Source organism: Dendrobates tinctorius, unplaced genomic scaffold, assembly GCF_039654945.1.
Source record: "Dendrobates tinctorius isolate UK_male_01 unplaced genomic scaffold, ASM3965494v1 ptg000038l, whole genome shotgun sequence".
Classification (NCBI taxonomy): domain Eukaryota; kingdom Metazoa; phylum Chordata; class Amphibia; order Anura; family Dendrobatidae; genus Dendrobates; species Dendrobates tinctorius.
Genome location: NW_027361706.1, coordinates 19,029,232 through 19,043,093, shown reverse-complemented (window position 1 = coordinate 19,043,093; position 13,862 = coordinate 19,029,232). Strand labels below are relative to the sequence as shown.

Here is a 13,862-nt window from a genome sequence, read left to right as displayed (position 1 = left end):
GTATCCGGATTAAGATACATGCAGACAAGAGGCGCAGGGATCTTCCGCCATACCAACCTGGCGACAAAGTTTGGCTGTCAACTAAGTATATCCACTTGAAGATACCCTCTTACAAACTGGGTCCTCGGTACATCGGTCCGTTCGAGGTTTTGGGACGCATTAACAACGTGGCTTATAAATTGAAGTTGCCGGCTTCGCTTCGGGTCCCTAACGCCTTCCATGTCTCGCTCCTCAAACCTGCTGTTCTGAATCGGTACCGCTCAGTCTCACCTCCTTCCCCTCCGCCAGTAGGGGCCGATGACGTCTTTGAGGCGAAAGAAATTCTTGCCGTGAGACAAGTTCGGGGGCGTACCCTCTACCTCATTGATTGGAAGGGTTTTGGCCCCGAAGAGAGGTCCTGGGCACCCAAGGAGAATGTTAATGCTCCTCTTCTTTTAAGGAGGTTTTTGTCCAACCTCAGGAGAGGGAGATGTAAAGGGGGGTACTGTTACGTCGGCGGTGGTAGCAGCCGCCGTCCCAGCAGCGGCGGGGCCCGCCGCTGCCTATACTCACCGGCGCTCGCCATGCCGCACTGTGCCCGCCTCCTCCTCGCTCCCCTCTGTCCGGCGCGTGCCTGCTTCGTGCGGGCACCTTAGGCCGCGGGCGCGCGCTCTGCAGGTCTCTTAACCCTGCAGCTCCCGCCCAGAAGCCTGAGCGCCCAATCAGCTAACAGCATGGGGTATATCAGGCGTCTCCAACATGGTGGAGATGCCTGATTATCGTGTGCCTTTCCTTACGGTATCCTGGCCAAGTGTTTAGGGGTTTCCCCCTTCTCACTCTCTCTCCTCAGTCCTGTACTCCGTGTCTCCGTCCTGCACCCCAGTGCCCAGTCCTGTACTCCGTGTCTTCGTCCTGTACTCCAGTGCTCAGTCCTGTACTCCGTGTCTCCATCCTGCTCCCCAGTGCCCGGTCCTGTACTCCGTGTCTCCGTCCTGTACCCCAGAGCCCAGTCCTGTACTCCGTGTCTCCGTCCTGCACTCCAGTGCCCAGTCCTGTACTCCGTGTCTCCGTCCTGTACCCCAGTGCCCAGTCCTGTACTCCATGTCTCTGTCCCGTGCTCCCCTCTCTGTGCCTGGTCCTATACTCTGTGTTTCCGTCCTGCACTCCACTCTGTACTTCCTGCTCCCTTCTGCATTCCGTTCTCAGTCCTGCACCCCTCACTCAGTCCTTCGAGCCGCCCCTCTTGGTTCTAGCAGTCGCGGCATCTGTCTTCCGAGGGCCTGCCCCTAACGGCCCCTGTATAGGGGTCGGTACCACCTGGCGCGCTCACCCCCGGGAGCTCCAGTGCCGCGATCCAGAGGGTCCACTCTCGGACGTAACCTACCTGTCGTCACAGCATACGTCACAGTCCCATTGACTTGCATTGGTTTCCGGTATCGGAATCGGCGATATCCGATACTTTTTGGGTATCGGACCAATCAAATCTGATCCGATATTTCACGATATCGGATGGTATCGCTCAACACTAGTCACTACAGGAATAAATATAACATTTTATAATAAAAAAGATATAGATCTGTCAACATATGTTACAATGAAACACCCATAGTAGAAAATATCATCACCGGCAATGCTATAATATGTAAGCACCTAATAGTGTGACCCTGTATAATACTATATATACTGCATAAATGCAGGAATGGCCATACTCACCAATGAATGTTATGCTGCACTGCCTGTCCCTACGCGTATCGCTACGTCTTGTAGCTTCATCAGGGGAAGGTGAACATCATGAGTCCATGAAGGCTACCGTCTGTGTACAACACGAACGGTTGATCGAAATCTGCGTAGGCCAAAATCGGGTCTGAAGTAAGAGCATTCTTTATAGCCTGGAAGGCCTCATCTCGCCTCTGTCCCCAGGGGATGCACTGGGTCTTTGGCACTCCAGCGGTCCCCCTCAGCAGTTCATTTAGAGGATCTGCCACCTTTGCGAAATCTTTGACAAACCGTTGGTAGTACCAAGCGAGTCCAAGGAAGGCCTGGAGTTCCTGCGCGGTTCGAGGAACTGGCCACTTCTGGATAGCAGCCACTTTTTTACTCCGTCTTGTGACACAGTGGCCCAAGTACTCAATCTCTCTCTTGAAGAGGTGGCACTTCCTTTGGCTTCATCTTCAGGTTATGAGCCCGCAGTCTTCCGAGTACCTGTCCAAGCAGGGCAAGATGGTCTTCGAACGAGGCAGAGAACACAATGATGTCATCCAGGTAGATCTCGGTAGCCTCAAAGTTTAAGTCTCCCAAACACTTTTCCATCAGCCGTTGAAATGTGCCCGGAGCATTAGAGAGCCCAAAGGGCATCCGGTTAAACGCGAACAATCCCATAGGGAGGATGAAGGCAGTTTTTTCCTTGTCTTTCTCGGCCACGGCCACTTGCCAGTATCCACTTGCTAGGTCCAAGGTGGAGAAGTTCTTGGCTTTCCCCAATGCTGTCAAGGATTCCTCGATGCGGGGTAACAGATGAGTCTCTCACAGTGTAGGCACTGAGTTTCCTGTAATCTACACAGAACTAGATGGTCCCATCCTTCTTCTTGACGAGCACCACAGCTGCGGCCCAAGGGCTCAGACTACTATGCACTGCTCCTGAATCCAGCATCTGCCTCAGTAATGTCTTCACCTCTTGTTACATCTTGGGTGGGATTTGCCAGTATTGTTCTCGAATTGGACGAGCATCCCCGGTCAGTATCTCGTGTGTAATCGCTTCGGTACAGCCAAAATCTTCGGCGTGACAGGCGAATGCGGCCTGATTTTCCCACAGCATAGCTTCCATCGCCCGCACACATTCAGGGCCTTCACATCCACTTCCATTTGGTCAAGGATGATTCACCCATTCCACTCCAGGGATGGCTTCTCTTCAGGCCCCGCAGCAACTGCCATGGTCCACCCAGCACCTTCGATCGGCAATAAAGCCATCTCTTTCTGACTCACCACTTCACCCTTGAGTAGGTACACCCGGGCCAGATCTGTCCCCCGTGGCAAGTTGACTTCCCTGGGGCCCACGTTCAAAGCTCTTATGGGGATATGTCCTCGCTGGACCACAGCTATCATATGAGCTATCATGACTTCTTGGTCCGCTCCTCCGCCTACCACAGGCTGAACTATCACCTCCATCCCGTCAACGTTGCGATGAGTCCCCACTGGAAGGAGTAATATACTTTCTTGCTCGAGAGGCAGGATTACAGACGCCTTCGCAGGGGCCCTGATGACCCCTACGGCTTGATAAGATGGCACACTCTTCTGCGCCCCACAGAAGAGGATCAATCGCTGAAGGGCTTCTTGAGTAGGCTTGTGTGTGGCAGCCTTCTTCCAATAACTGGGTCCCTGTTTGGTGAACATTATCTGATCGAGTTCTCGTAGGATATTCATTCCCAGTACTACAGGTACATCTTCTTTGATGGGCTCAGGGACCAGCAGGATCCCTTTCTTTCCTACTTCTTGCCCACAGATTCGAATATTCAGCCACACTACCCCTGTGACCGGGATCGGCTGTTGATTGGCAGCAAACAACCAAACCAATGTCTCCTTCTCTGGCTTAGCCAGTGCCTGAAAATGCTGTTTGAAATATGATTCTGGCTTCGTTGTCACCTGTGAACAGGTATCTATCAAGCAATCCACTGGAACGCCCTCAAATTCAGCACGCAGAATGGGACTCCCAGCAATCAAGTGTTCATTATGATAAGGAGCGGCCTCTCTTCTTGCTTCCCCCACAGAGTGCTGCGTTACTGCGGGGGTTGGTAGTTTAATGGCGACTGTTGCTGGCTTTGAGTATAATTCTGGCAGTCGCTAGCAAGGTGCCCTTGACCTCCACCTTCCCAGCATTGCATGCCTCCTCTTCGCCGAGGGGCACCCTGAGCCTGTTTTCGTGCCTCTGATGCCTGGTGGGGGGAAGCTTGCACCCACTGACCCATTAAAAGTTGGGCCGAAGGATGGTTATATGAGTGCGTTGAGTCAGACTGTTGTTCTCCCATTCTTTGCTCCATCCGGGTTAATTTATCTTGCATACTGACAAGAGACCGCTGCAAGTCGTGCACTACCTGGACCAGCACCTGATGATTTGGGTCCCCTCTGGTATTGGAACCCTGGACACACATCTCACCAGACGCATAACTGTCTTCCTTGCTTCAGGCCACTGCTTCTGCCAGGATTTGACGGAATGAAAGAGTCGGATCTACATGGACCCGTTCTGACAGCACTCTCCTCAAGGATGTGCTATGCAGTCCCAGAATGAATTGTTCCTGGAGTATCCGGTCTGTGGAGCCCATGCCACCAAGCCCATCCGTCTCTTTCCTTTGAACTTCTGCCAACACTTCTTGCAGTGCTGTTGCATACTGAGAGATCCCTTCTTCTTCCTGCTGCAGTCTAGAGAAAAATTTGGAGCGAAGGTGTCCCGCGCTAGTGGTCTCACCGTAGATCTCTTCCAAGAATTTCACTAACTCCTTCAGGGTACTACGGGTAAGTTCCGGCTGTAGACAGACGTTTTTACGGGCCTCTCCCTCCAAGGCAGTCAAAGCAATGTCCACTTCAAGGTCTGTGCTGATATTATAAATCTTCAGGGTGCTTTGCAGATGGTACACCCAATCAATCAGGGGCATATTATTGCCGTCAAATTTTGGAAGCACACTAAATATGGTGCCCATAGGGAGTGTCCTTGCAGGGGTTCCACCAATGCCCACAGCATCCCTACTAACACTAGCACTATCACCGTTGCCGCCTGCTGCCTGCATCTTGGTGACAGTAACCGTGCTGTTATGAATGAGTCACCGTAGGAGGCAAAAACAGAAATACTAGCTAAGTTCAGAAAACCAGAGAAGTTGGCAGCTGTCGGATTGCAGACCCCTGAACCTATCAACAACAACTAGCAGTAGCCGTGGGGGGTCCCTACGGTGCCCTAGACCTCTCGATCACAGCCGGAGAACTAAATAGCCTAAAGACAGAAAGGGAAATCTAAACTGCCCCAGAGCAGACCCCAAAGCAATAGGCAGCCCCCAACATACAGTGGGGAAAAAAAGTATTTAGTCAGTCAGCAATAGTGCAAGTTCCACCACTTAAAAAGATGAGAGGCGTCTGTAATTTACATCATAGGTAGACCTCAACTATGGGAGACAAACTGAGAAAAAAAAATCCAGAAAATCACATTGTCTGTTTTTTTTCATTTTATTTGCATATTATGGTGGAAAATAAGTATTTGGTCAGAAACGAGCAATCAAGATTTCTGGCTCTCACAGACCTGTAACTTCTTCTTTAAGAGTCTCCTCTTTCCTCCACTCATTACCTGTAGTATTGGCACCTGTTTAAACTTGTTATCAGTATAAAAAGACACTTGTGCACACCCTCAAACAGTCTGACTCCAAACTCCACTATGGTGAAGACCAAAGAGCTGTCAAAGGACACCAGAAACAAAATTGTAGCCCTGCACCAGGCTGGGAAGACTGAATCTGCAATAGCCAACCAGCTTGGAGTGAAGAAATCAACTGTGGGAGCAATAATTAGAAAATGGAAGACATACAAGACCACTAATAATCTCCCTCGATCTGGTGCTCCACGCAAAATCCCACCCCGTGGGGTCAGAATGATGACAAGAACGGTGAGCAAAAATCCCAGAACCACGCGGGGGGACCTAGTGAATGAACTGCAGAGAGCTGGGACCAATGTAACAAGGCCTACCATAAGTAACACACTACGCCACCATGGACTCAGATCCTGCAGTGCCAGACGTGTCCCACTGCTTAAGCCTGTACATGTCCGGGCCCGTCTGAAGTTTGCTAGAGAGCATTTGGATGATCCAGAGGAGTTTTGGGAGAATGTCCTATGGTCTGATGAAACCAAACTGGAACTGTTTGGTAGAAACACAACTTGTCGTGTTTGGAGGAAAAAGAATACTGAGTTGCATCCATCAAACACCATACCTACTGTAAAGCATGGTGGTGGAAACATCATGCTTTGGGGCTGTTTCTCTGCAAAGGGGCCAGGACGACTGATCCGGGTACATGAAAGAATGAATGGGGCCATGTATCGTGAGATTTTGAGTGCAAACCTCCTTCCATCAGCAAGGGCATTGAAGATGAAACGTGGCTGGGTCTTTCAACATGACAATGATCCAAAGCACACCGCCAGGGCAATGAAGGAGTGGCTTCGTAAGAAGCATTTCAAGGTCCTGGAGTGGCCTAGCCAGTCTCCAGATCTCAACCCTATAGAAAACCTTTGGAGGGAGTTGAAAGTCCGTGTTGCCAAGCGAAAAGCCAAAAACATCACTGCTCTAGAGGAGATCTGCATGGAGGAATGGGCCAACATACCAACAACAGTGTGTGGCAACCTTGTGAAGACTTACAGAAAACGTTTGACCTCTGTCATTGCCAACAAAGGATATATCACAAAGTATTGAGATGAAATTTTGTTTCTGACCAAATACTTATTTTCCACCATAATATGCAAATAAAATGAAAAAAAACAGACAATGTCATTTTCTGGATTTTTTTTTCTCAGTTTGTCTCCCATAGTTGAGGTCTACCTATGATGTAAATTACAGACGCCTCTCATCTTTTTAAGTGGTGGAACTTGCACTATTGCTGACTGACTAAATACTTTTTTTCCCCACTGTATAATGACGGTGAAGCAAGATGAAAAAACACTCACACAGATAGAAAGATAGGCTGAGCAAATGATGGGGCCCAAGCTAACTAAATAGGACAGGATAGAAAAGCTGCTGTCTGCAATCCGCCAAAACCCTATCAAAACAAGAGCCAACAGACTGACAGGGAAAAAAGCCCTGAAGACGCTAGACTTCAAAAAGACTATATCAGTACTCAGGTATTTTCTGAAGACAGAGCAAAAAGGAATTCATCTCACCCCAGAAGGGAATGGCAGAAATCCAGAAAAACAAGGCAAAACAAAACCAAACCACAAATGCAAAAAGCAGAGCAGAAAACTTAGCTTTTGAGGAGCAGGAATCAGACTGGTCTGCTAGAATCCCTCTGAGAAATCACCAGCAAGGCAGAAGGGCGTCGGCTGCCTTATATCCAGTCAGCAATTCCAGTCACCCAGTCATCATAATCCTGCTCAGGTGCTTGGTAATCAGCCTCACTACCTTACTTCACCAGAAGAGGGAGTTCATCAGACCTCAATGGTGAAGGGGAAAATGAACTCACAACACCGTGCTCACAGCGCCACTTGAAGCGATGGCCAGGAGACCACCACAATGCAGGGAGACTACGGTACACAAGATGAGGTGCAAGCAACAAAGGGTTAATTTATTTACAGGCAAGGAATGCAGTGTTAGGAAAGTGTAAACAGGGGTATACAATGACATAAAACAATTTACAAAAGTGATATTTTCTAGCTGGGCCATACAAATGGCACGGAGCACCAACTATTACAGATCAGTGTACTTTGCAAAAGGCAAAACAATACAATAAAGTACAGTATGCTGCTACACTAACTATAACCTATCTGGCCACCGCTGCTACTCCGGCCGCACAGCCACCGTGCTCTGTCTATTGCAGCCTATCCTAAGCCCTACAAAACAGAAGCCGCGGAGACACCATCACGTGTTTCTCAGCGCAAGCAATGACCAGCCAGGTCTTTGCCCGGGAAGGAACAACCACGGGAAGGGCAGTCTACAATGAAGGAAACCACCTATGCCAAAACATGGTATCCATCCACATACAACTGTTTCGGGGTATTGCCCCTCATCAGTGTGGAGTAGGAAACTGGCTGTAGGAGCAATGCCTAGTAAAAAGACTATGAAGAGGAGGATGAATGAACTCATGGAGATCAACATCCGACACTGCGGAGACACCATCACGTGTTTCTCAACGCAGTGATTCTAGAGCAGTGCCCCCATCCCTTATGGGAAATATGTAAAACATGCAAAACAGAAGCCGCGGAGACACCATCACGTGTTTCTCAACGCAAGCAATGACCAGCCAGGTCTTTGCCCGGGAAGGAACAACCACGGGAAGGGCAGTCTCCAATGAAGGAAACCACCTATGCCAAAACATGGTATCCATCCACATACAACTGTTTCGGGGTATTGCCCCTCATAAGTGTGGAGTAGGAAACTGGCAGGTAGGAGCAATGCCTAGTAAAAAGACTATGAAGAGGAGGATGAATGAACTCATGGAGATCAACATCCGACACTGCGGAGACACCATCACGTGTTTCTCAACGCAGTGATTCTAGAGCACTGCCCCCATCCCTTATGGGAAATATGTAAAACATGCAAAACAGAAGCCGCGGAGACACCATCACGTGTTTCTCAACGCAAGCAAAGACCAGCCAGGTCTTTGCCCATCCACATACAGCTGTTTCGGGGTATTGCCCCTCTTTTTACTAGGCATTGCTCCTACCAGCCAGTTTCCTACTCCACACTGATGAGGGGCAATACCCCGAAACAGCTGTATATGGATGGATACCATGTTTTGGTGGTTTCCTTCATTGGAGACTGCCCTTCCCGTGGTTGTTCCTTCCCGGGCAAAGACCTGGCTGGTCATTGCTTGCGTTGAGAAACACGTGTCTCCGCGGCTTCTGTTTTGCATGTTTTACATATTTCCCATAAGGGATGGGGGCAGTGCTCTAGAATCACTGCGTTGAGAAACACGTGATGGTGTCTCCGCAGTGTCGGATGTTGATCTCCCTGAGTTCATTCATCCTCCTCTTCATATCCTAAGCCCTAAACATGTGTGCAGAAGAGGTTAACACTCCCAGTAGCATTGGTATCTCAGTCCATTCCTGGGGGCCCCTGAAACTTTGCAAGATGGTGCGCGTTTCTTCCTGGAAACTCTGTGCAATGTGATCTTTTCCTTGTGTGCAAGTTCAATGATGCTCCTAGAAACAGTGGATTCCTCCTCTGGGTTCCTTTCTTGTCTTTTCTTCATGGCTTCTCACAGCAAGACAGGAAAGCCACCTTTTAGTCCCCAGAATAGTTTACAAAGTCACAGTCGCAGACTAAACTTTCTTTTCCTCACAGCTCCAGGGAGGCACGTCCCCTTCCTGCAGAAATCTCGGGTCTCTCCTACACACAGAAAAACAGACCCTCCCCTCCCTAGTCTGGCAGATGAAACCAAAAAGCCTTTACAGCAGGGAAGCGCAGAATGTCCCACTGCTCTAACCAAGGGGGTGCTGTCTCTTAAAGTGGCAGCTTGTCTCTACTGTCCATAGCAATGCCATCCCCTTACACCACTCTCAGTGTATGCGCACACAATGTCTTTTTCAGGTGGATTCCTCTTGGATCCCTTAAGAAAGCCACTCAATAAAAATTAAAACGATTGAGCATATGCACTGCAATGTGAAAACAACTTGCTGTGCATGCTGTATGTTTCAGTCTTTTTCAGCTTCTTTTAACTGCTTCCGGATTTCAAAACTATGAAGTGGTTAAAGGAAGTGACCTGTTCAGTCTGCTGGTGGCTTCTGTATGGAAGTCGCTCATTAATTTATATATGGTTGACAAAAATATCCCTGAAGCGTCTTCCTACAGAAAGTACTGTGTTCATCAGGTATGCTGACCTCTATAATGCGCTGTATGCATAACAGAATTTCTGTTCCTCTCCTCCGCTTTTTGCTGGGGTCTAGCTGGTTAATGGGAAACCTAGCACCAATTTTCTTTTGTTTGGTGTCCAAACCATCAGACATTTAGTATTGATTCATTTGTCATTCATGTCAGTAATATTCAATTAACTTTAAAAGGACAATGATCAATTATAATATATTTAATTAACTAGCTGAAGAGCCCGGCGCTGCCCGGGCATAGTAACTAACTGTGGTTAGTTATAGCAAGTTATAATTATCCTCCATCCCATAGTCCCGTGCCCATATACCCATCATACATATCCACGATCCCATAGGCCCGTGCCCATATACCCATCATACATATCCTCCATCCCATAGTCGAGTGCCCATATACCCATCACACATCCTCCATCCCATAGTCCCATGGTCATATACCCATCATATATATTCTCCATCCCATAGTCCCATGCCCATATACCCATCATACATATTCGCCATCCCATAGTCCCATGCCCATATACCCATCATACATATTTTCCATCCCATAGTCCCATGCCCATATACCCATCATACATATCCTCCATCCCATAGTCCCGTGCCCATATACCTGTCATACATATCCTCCATCCCATAGTCCAGTGCCCATATACCCATCACACATCCTCCATCCCATAGTCCCATGGCCATATACCCATCATATATATTCTCCATCCCATAGTCCCATGCCCATATACCCATCATACATATTCGCCATCCCATAGTCCCATGCCCATATACCCATCATACATATTTTCCATCCCATAGTCCTATGCCCATATACCCATCATACATCCTCCATCCCATAGTCCCATGCCCATATACATAACCGCCATCCCATAGTCCCCTGCCCATATACCCGTCAAACATATCCTCCATCCCATAGTCAAGTGCCCATATGCCTATGACACATCCTCCATCCCATAGTCCTGTGCCTATATACATATCCGCCATCCCATAGTCCCGTGCCCATATACCCGTCATACATATCCTCTATCCCATAGTCCCGTGCCCATATACCCATCATACATATCCTCCATCCCATAGTCCAGTGCCCATATACCCATCACACATCCTCCATCCCATAGTCACGTGCCCATATACCCATCATACATCCTCCATCCCATAGTCCCATGCCCATATACATAACCGCCATCCCATAGTCCCCTGCCCATATACCCGTCAAACATATCCTCCATCCCATAGTCAAGTGCCCATATACCTATGACACATCCTCCATCCCATAGTCCTGTGCCTATATACATATCCGCCATCCCATAGTCCCGTGCCCATATACCCGTCATACATATCCTCTATCCCATAGTCCCGTGCCCATATACCCATCATACATATCCTCCATCCCATAGTCCAGTGCCCATATACCCATCACACATCCTCCATCCCATAGTCACGTGCCCATATACATATCCGCCATCCCATAGTCCCGTGCCCATATACCCGTCAAACATATCCTCCATCCCATAGTCAAGTGCCCATATACCCATCACACATACTCCATCCCATAGTCCCGTGCCCATATACATATCCGCCATCCCATAGTCCAGTGCCCATTTACCCGTCATACATATCCTCCATCCCATAGTCCAGTGCCCATATACCCATCACACATCCTCCATCCCATAGTCAACCATTATGACATCATAATGAGCGGCGGCGGGGCTTGCAACCTATGATGACATCAGCGTCACCATGGCAACCATTGTGACATCATAATGAGGGGCGGGGCTTGATACGCACACACTGTTTCCCCAGTATGCAAATAGGGGCATTATGACATCATAATGAGGGGCGGGGCTTGACACGCACACACTTTTTCCCCCAGTATGTAGATAGGGGCAAAATTGTTTGGTGAATTGGAACGCGCGGGGTTAAAATTTCGCCTCACAACATAGCTTAGGACGCTCTCGGGGTCCAGACGTGTGACTGTGCCAAATTTTGTGGCTGTAGCTGCAACGGTGCAGATGCCTATCCCGGACATACACACATACATACACACATACATACATACACACTTTGAGCTTTATATATTAGATAAGGAGTGATTGCACACCCTTCGGGCACACGCTGGGATTACGAACCACACAATGGGGTGTAACCACGCACCAGACTGGCATATGCGCAAACTAACAGCAAACATAAATACCGGGTGTACCTCTCCTGCCACTCCTATCTTGTGTATGAAAAAGCTGTCGTTAATACTGTTCGGATAGCGCTATCCATGAAGAAAGTGCACGGGTAGAGATATCCCATAGCTCTATTCCTAAAGGAAATGAACGGGTAGAGCCATCAGATAGCGCTATCTCTCAATGTTCCTGAGCGTAAGCTATTTCACATGGTTGAGCGCACTTGGGATCTGCCCCCAAGGCCCTGCCCATGCCCAATGTTTGGTCCGTAGACCGCGGCTAGGAGTTAGTCCCGCTTTTGTGTACAAAATTTTTGGGCTTTTACAATTGTCAAAGATCTTAGTAAAAGACTTGTTTGTACACACAGTTTACAGTCCTTTAGATGTTTCTGGTGCACTGGTGACAGCAGGCAAATATGCAGCTATGTCTGATAGTACGAGCAGCCCTGGATAAACCACGCCGACAGGATGATATAAACCGACGGAAGACGGAACCTATGAGAAAAGATGTAAAACTAAAGTAAGTAATGGGACTCCATATTAGAGAACACTACTGTGGTGTCACTGTGACCGGACAGTAGAGGAATCTTCTCCATACAGAGGTCGGATCATTGTCAGTTATCAAACATGTGCAATGCCACCACTGACAGATCACATCTGCTTCACATGACTTCTTCTCACTGACCTCATACAACAAGGAGATTATGGTCACACTTACCTCGCCTCCTCTTCCCCTCTTCTACTTTATCTGCTTTTTGCTTTGTTCTCAGTTTTTGTGCAGATTTCTCTCTCTCCTGAACTGGAGATTCTAATGAAAAAGTTAGACAAAGATGTTGATTATAAACTCCTAATAGATTATCTTTATAGAGTTATGCAAACTGGTTAATATGCACCTGTAGCCTCTATGTGCCGCCATGTGGTGTCTCCCAAAGGAACGATGTCCCCTTATTAACATGACATTACTTGCAGCAAGCCAAAGTGTTATAATAATAAAACTTCAGCGTAAGATTAAAGAAGACCCGTCATAAATATCCAAGATGCACTCTTACTTTATTTCTCCTGCTCCCCTTAGACGTCTGTTTTAGGTTTTGTTAAAATCCCCCTTACGATTCCAGAGATGGGAGTCTTTTTAGTCAGTGCTAATTCTTATGTTCTTTACCATGGGGGTGTGGCTCACAGTATAAAACAGCAGAGCAGCCTGAAGACACGCCCCCAGATAATCCTGGGAGCACCGCCCCCTTGGTAAAGACCATAAAAATTAGCACTAAATACAAAGGCCAATATTTCTGGATCCATACTGTGGATTTTAGCAAAACGAAAATTTTAATACTCAGGGGGGCAGTGGGAATAAAGTAAGGAATTTTCAGATCCTTCATATGCAAATTCATATTATACTTTTGTGTTATAAGCTATAATAGGATGGCATATAAACCAGTACATACCTGATAATGAGGGCGAGGATGGCTCACTGTTTTTAGCAGTGAAACACTGATTGTCATCATCAGTTTTGGAATGGGGAGGTTCTTGCTGCCTGTTTGGTAGAAGAAAGTCAAGTAAATTATGAGTGAAAATCAAATGCAAAAGACCACTTAGAACAACAAGAAGGGGACACCCTGCTCAGGGCGCCATTCCACCAGCACGAATAAAGTCTAACTAGTAATATTGGCCTATAATGAGCTGGAAATGAATGGCTGGTCACAATGATCAAATGATACTTCTGGGTTATCACAAGCAAGCTGCACAGAAACCAGTTATCATGGGGTGGTGGATGCTGGATTTAGATTTGTGTAACTTGTGTCTAAACATACATCAGAATTTAACCTAATAATAATAATAATAATAATCTACTCACATGTCTGAGTGTTTTTCACTGTTCTCTGGGGAGCACAATGGAGGTGACATGGGCTCTTCATTGGTCACCATCATGTTATTGGTGGTATATAGCTAAAACACACAGAGATATAGAAAATAGATATATTTTTCAACTTTTTTTATAATTATAGGTTTTATACATTTTATTGACCACATACTTACTTTACAAAACTTTTGAGAAGATGAAACAAAGTTTTTTATTTCTGGACAGCCATTGTCCTCATTTGTGTCCTCTTCATCTGAATTCCTAAATTTGTAATTCCCAATGCGAGCT

The 13,862-nt window shown here is 47.4% G+C and overlaps 1 long non-coding RNA gene across 1 annotated transcript; it reads right to left on the bottom strand.

The window, feature by feature from the left end:
- Positions 1-12,473: 12,473 nt before the first annotated feature.
- Positions 12,474-13,654, bottom strand: LOC141088361 (uncharacterized). Its single transcript, XR_012231923.1, has 3 exons — positions 13,569-13,654; positions 13,159-13,247; positions 12,474-12,524 (listed from the first exon to the last, which is right to left on the bottom strand). It is a non-coding gene; the product is annotated as an uncharacterized lncRNA (long non-coding RNA).
- Between the last annotated feature and the right edge of the window lie 208 nt (positions 13,655-13,862).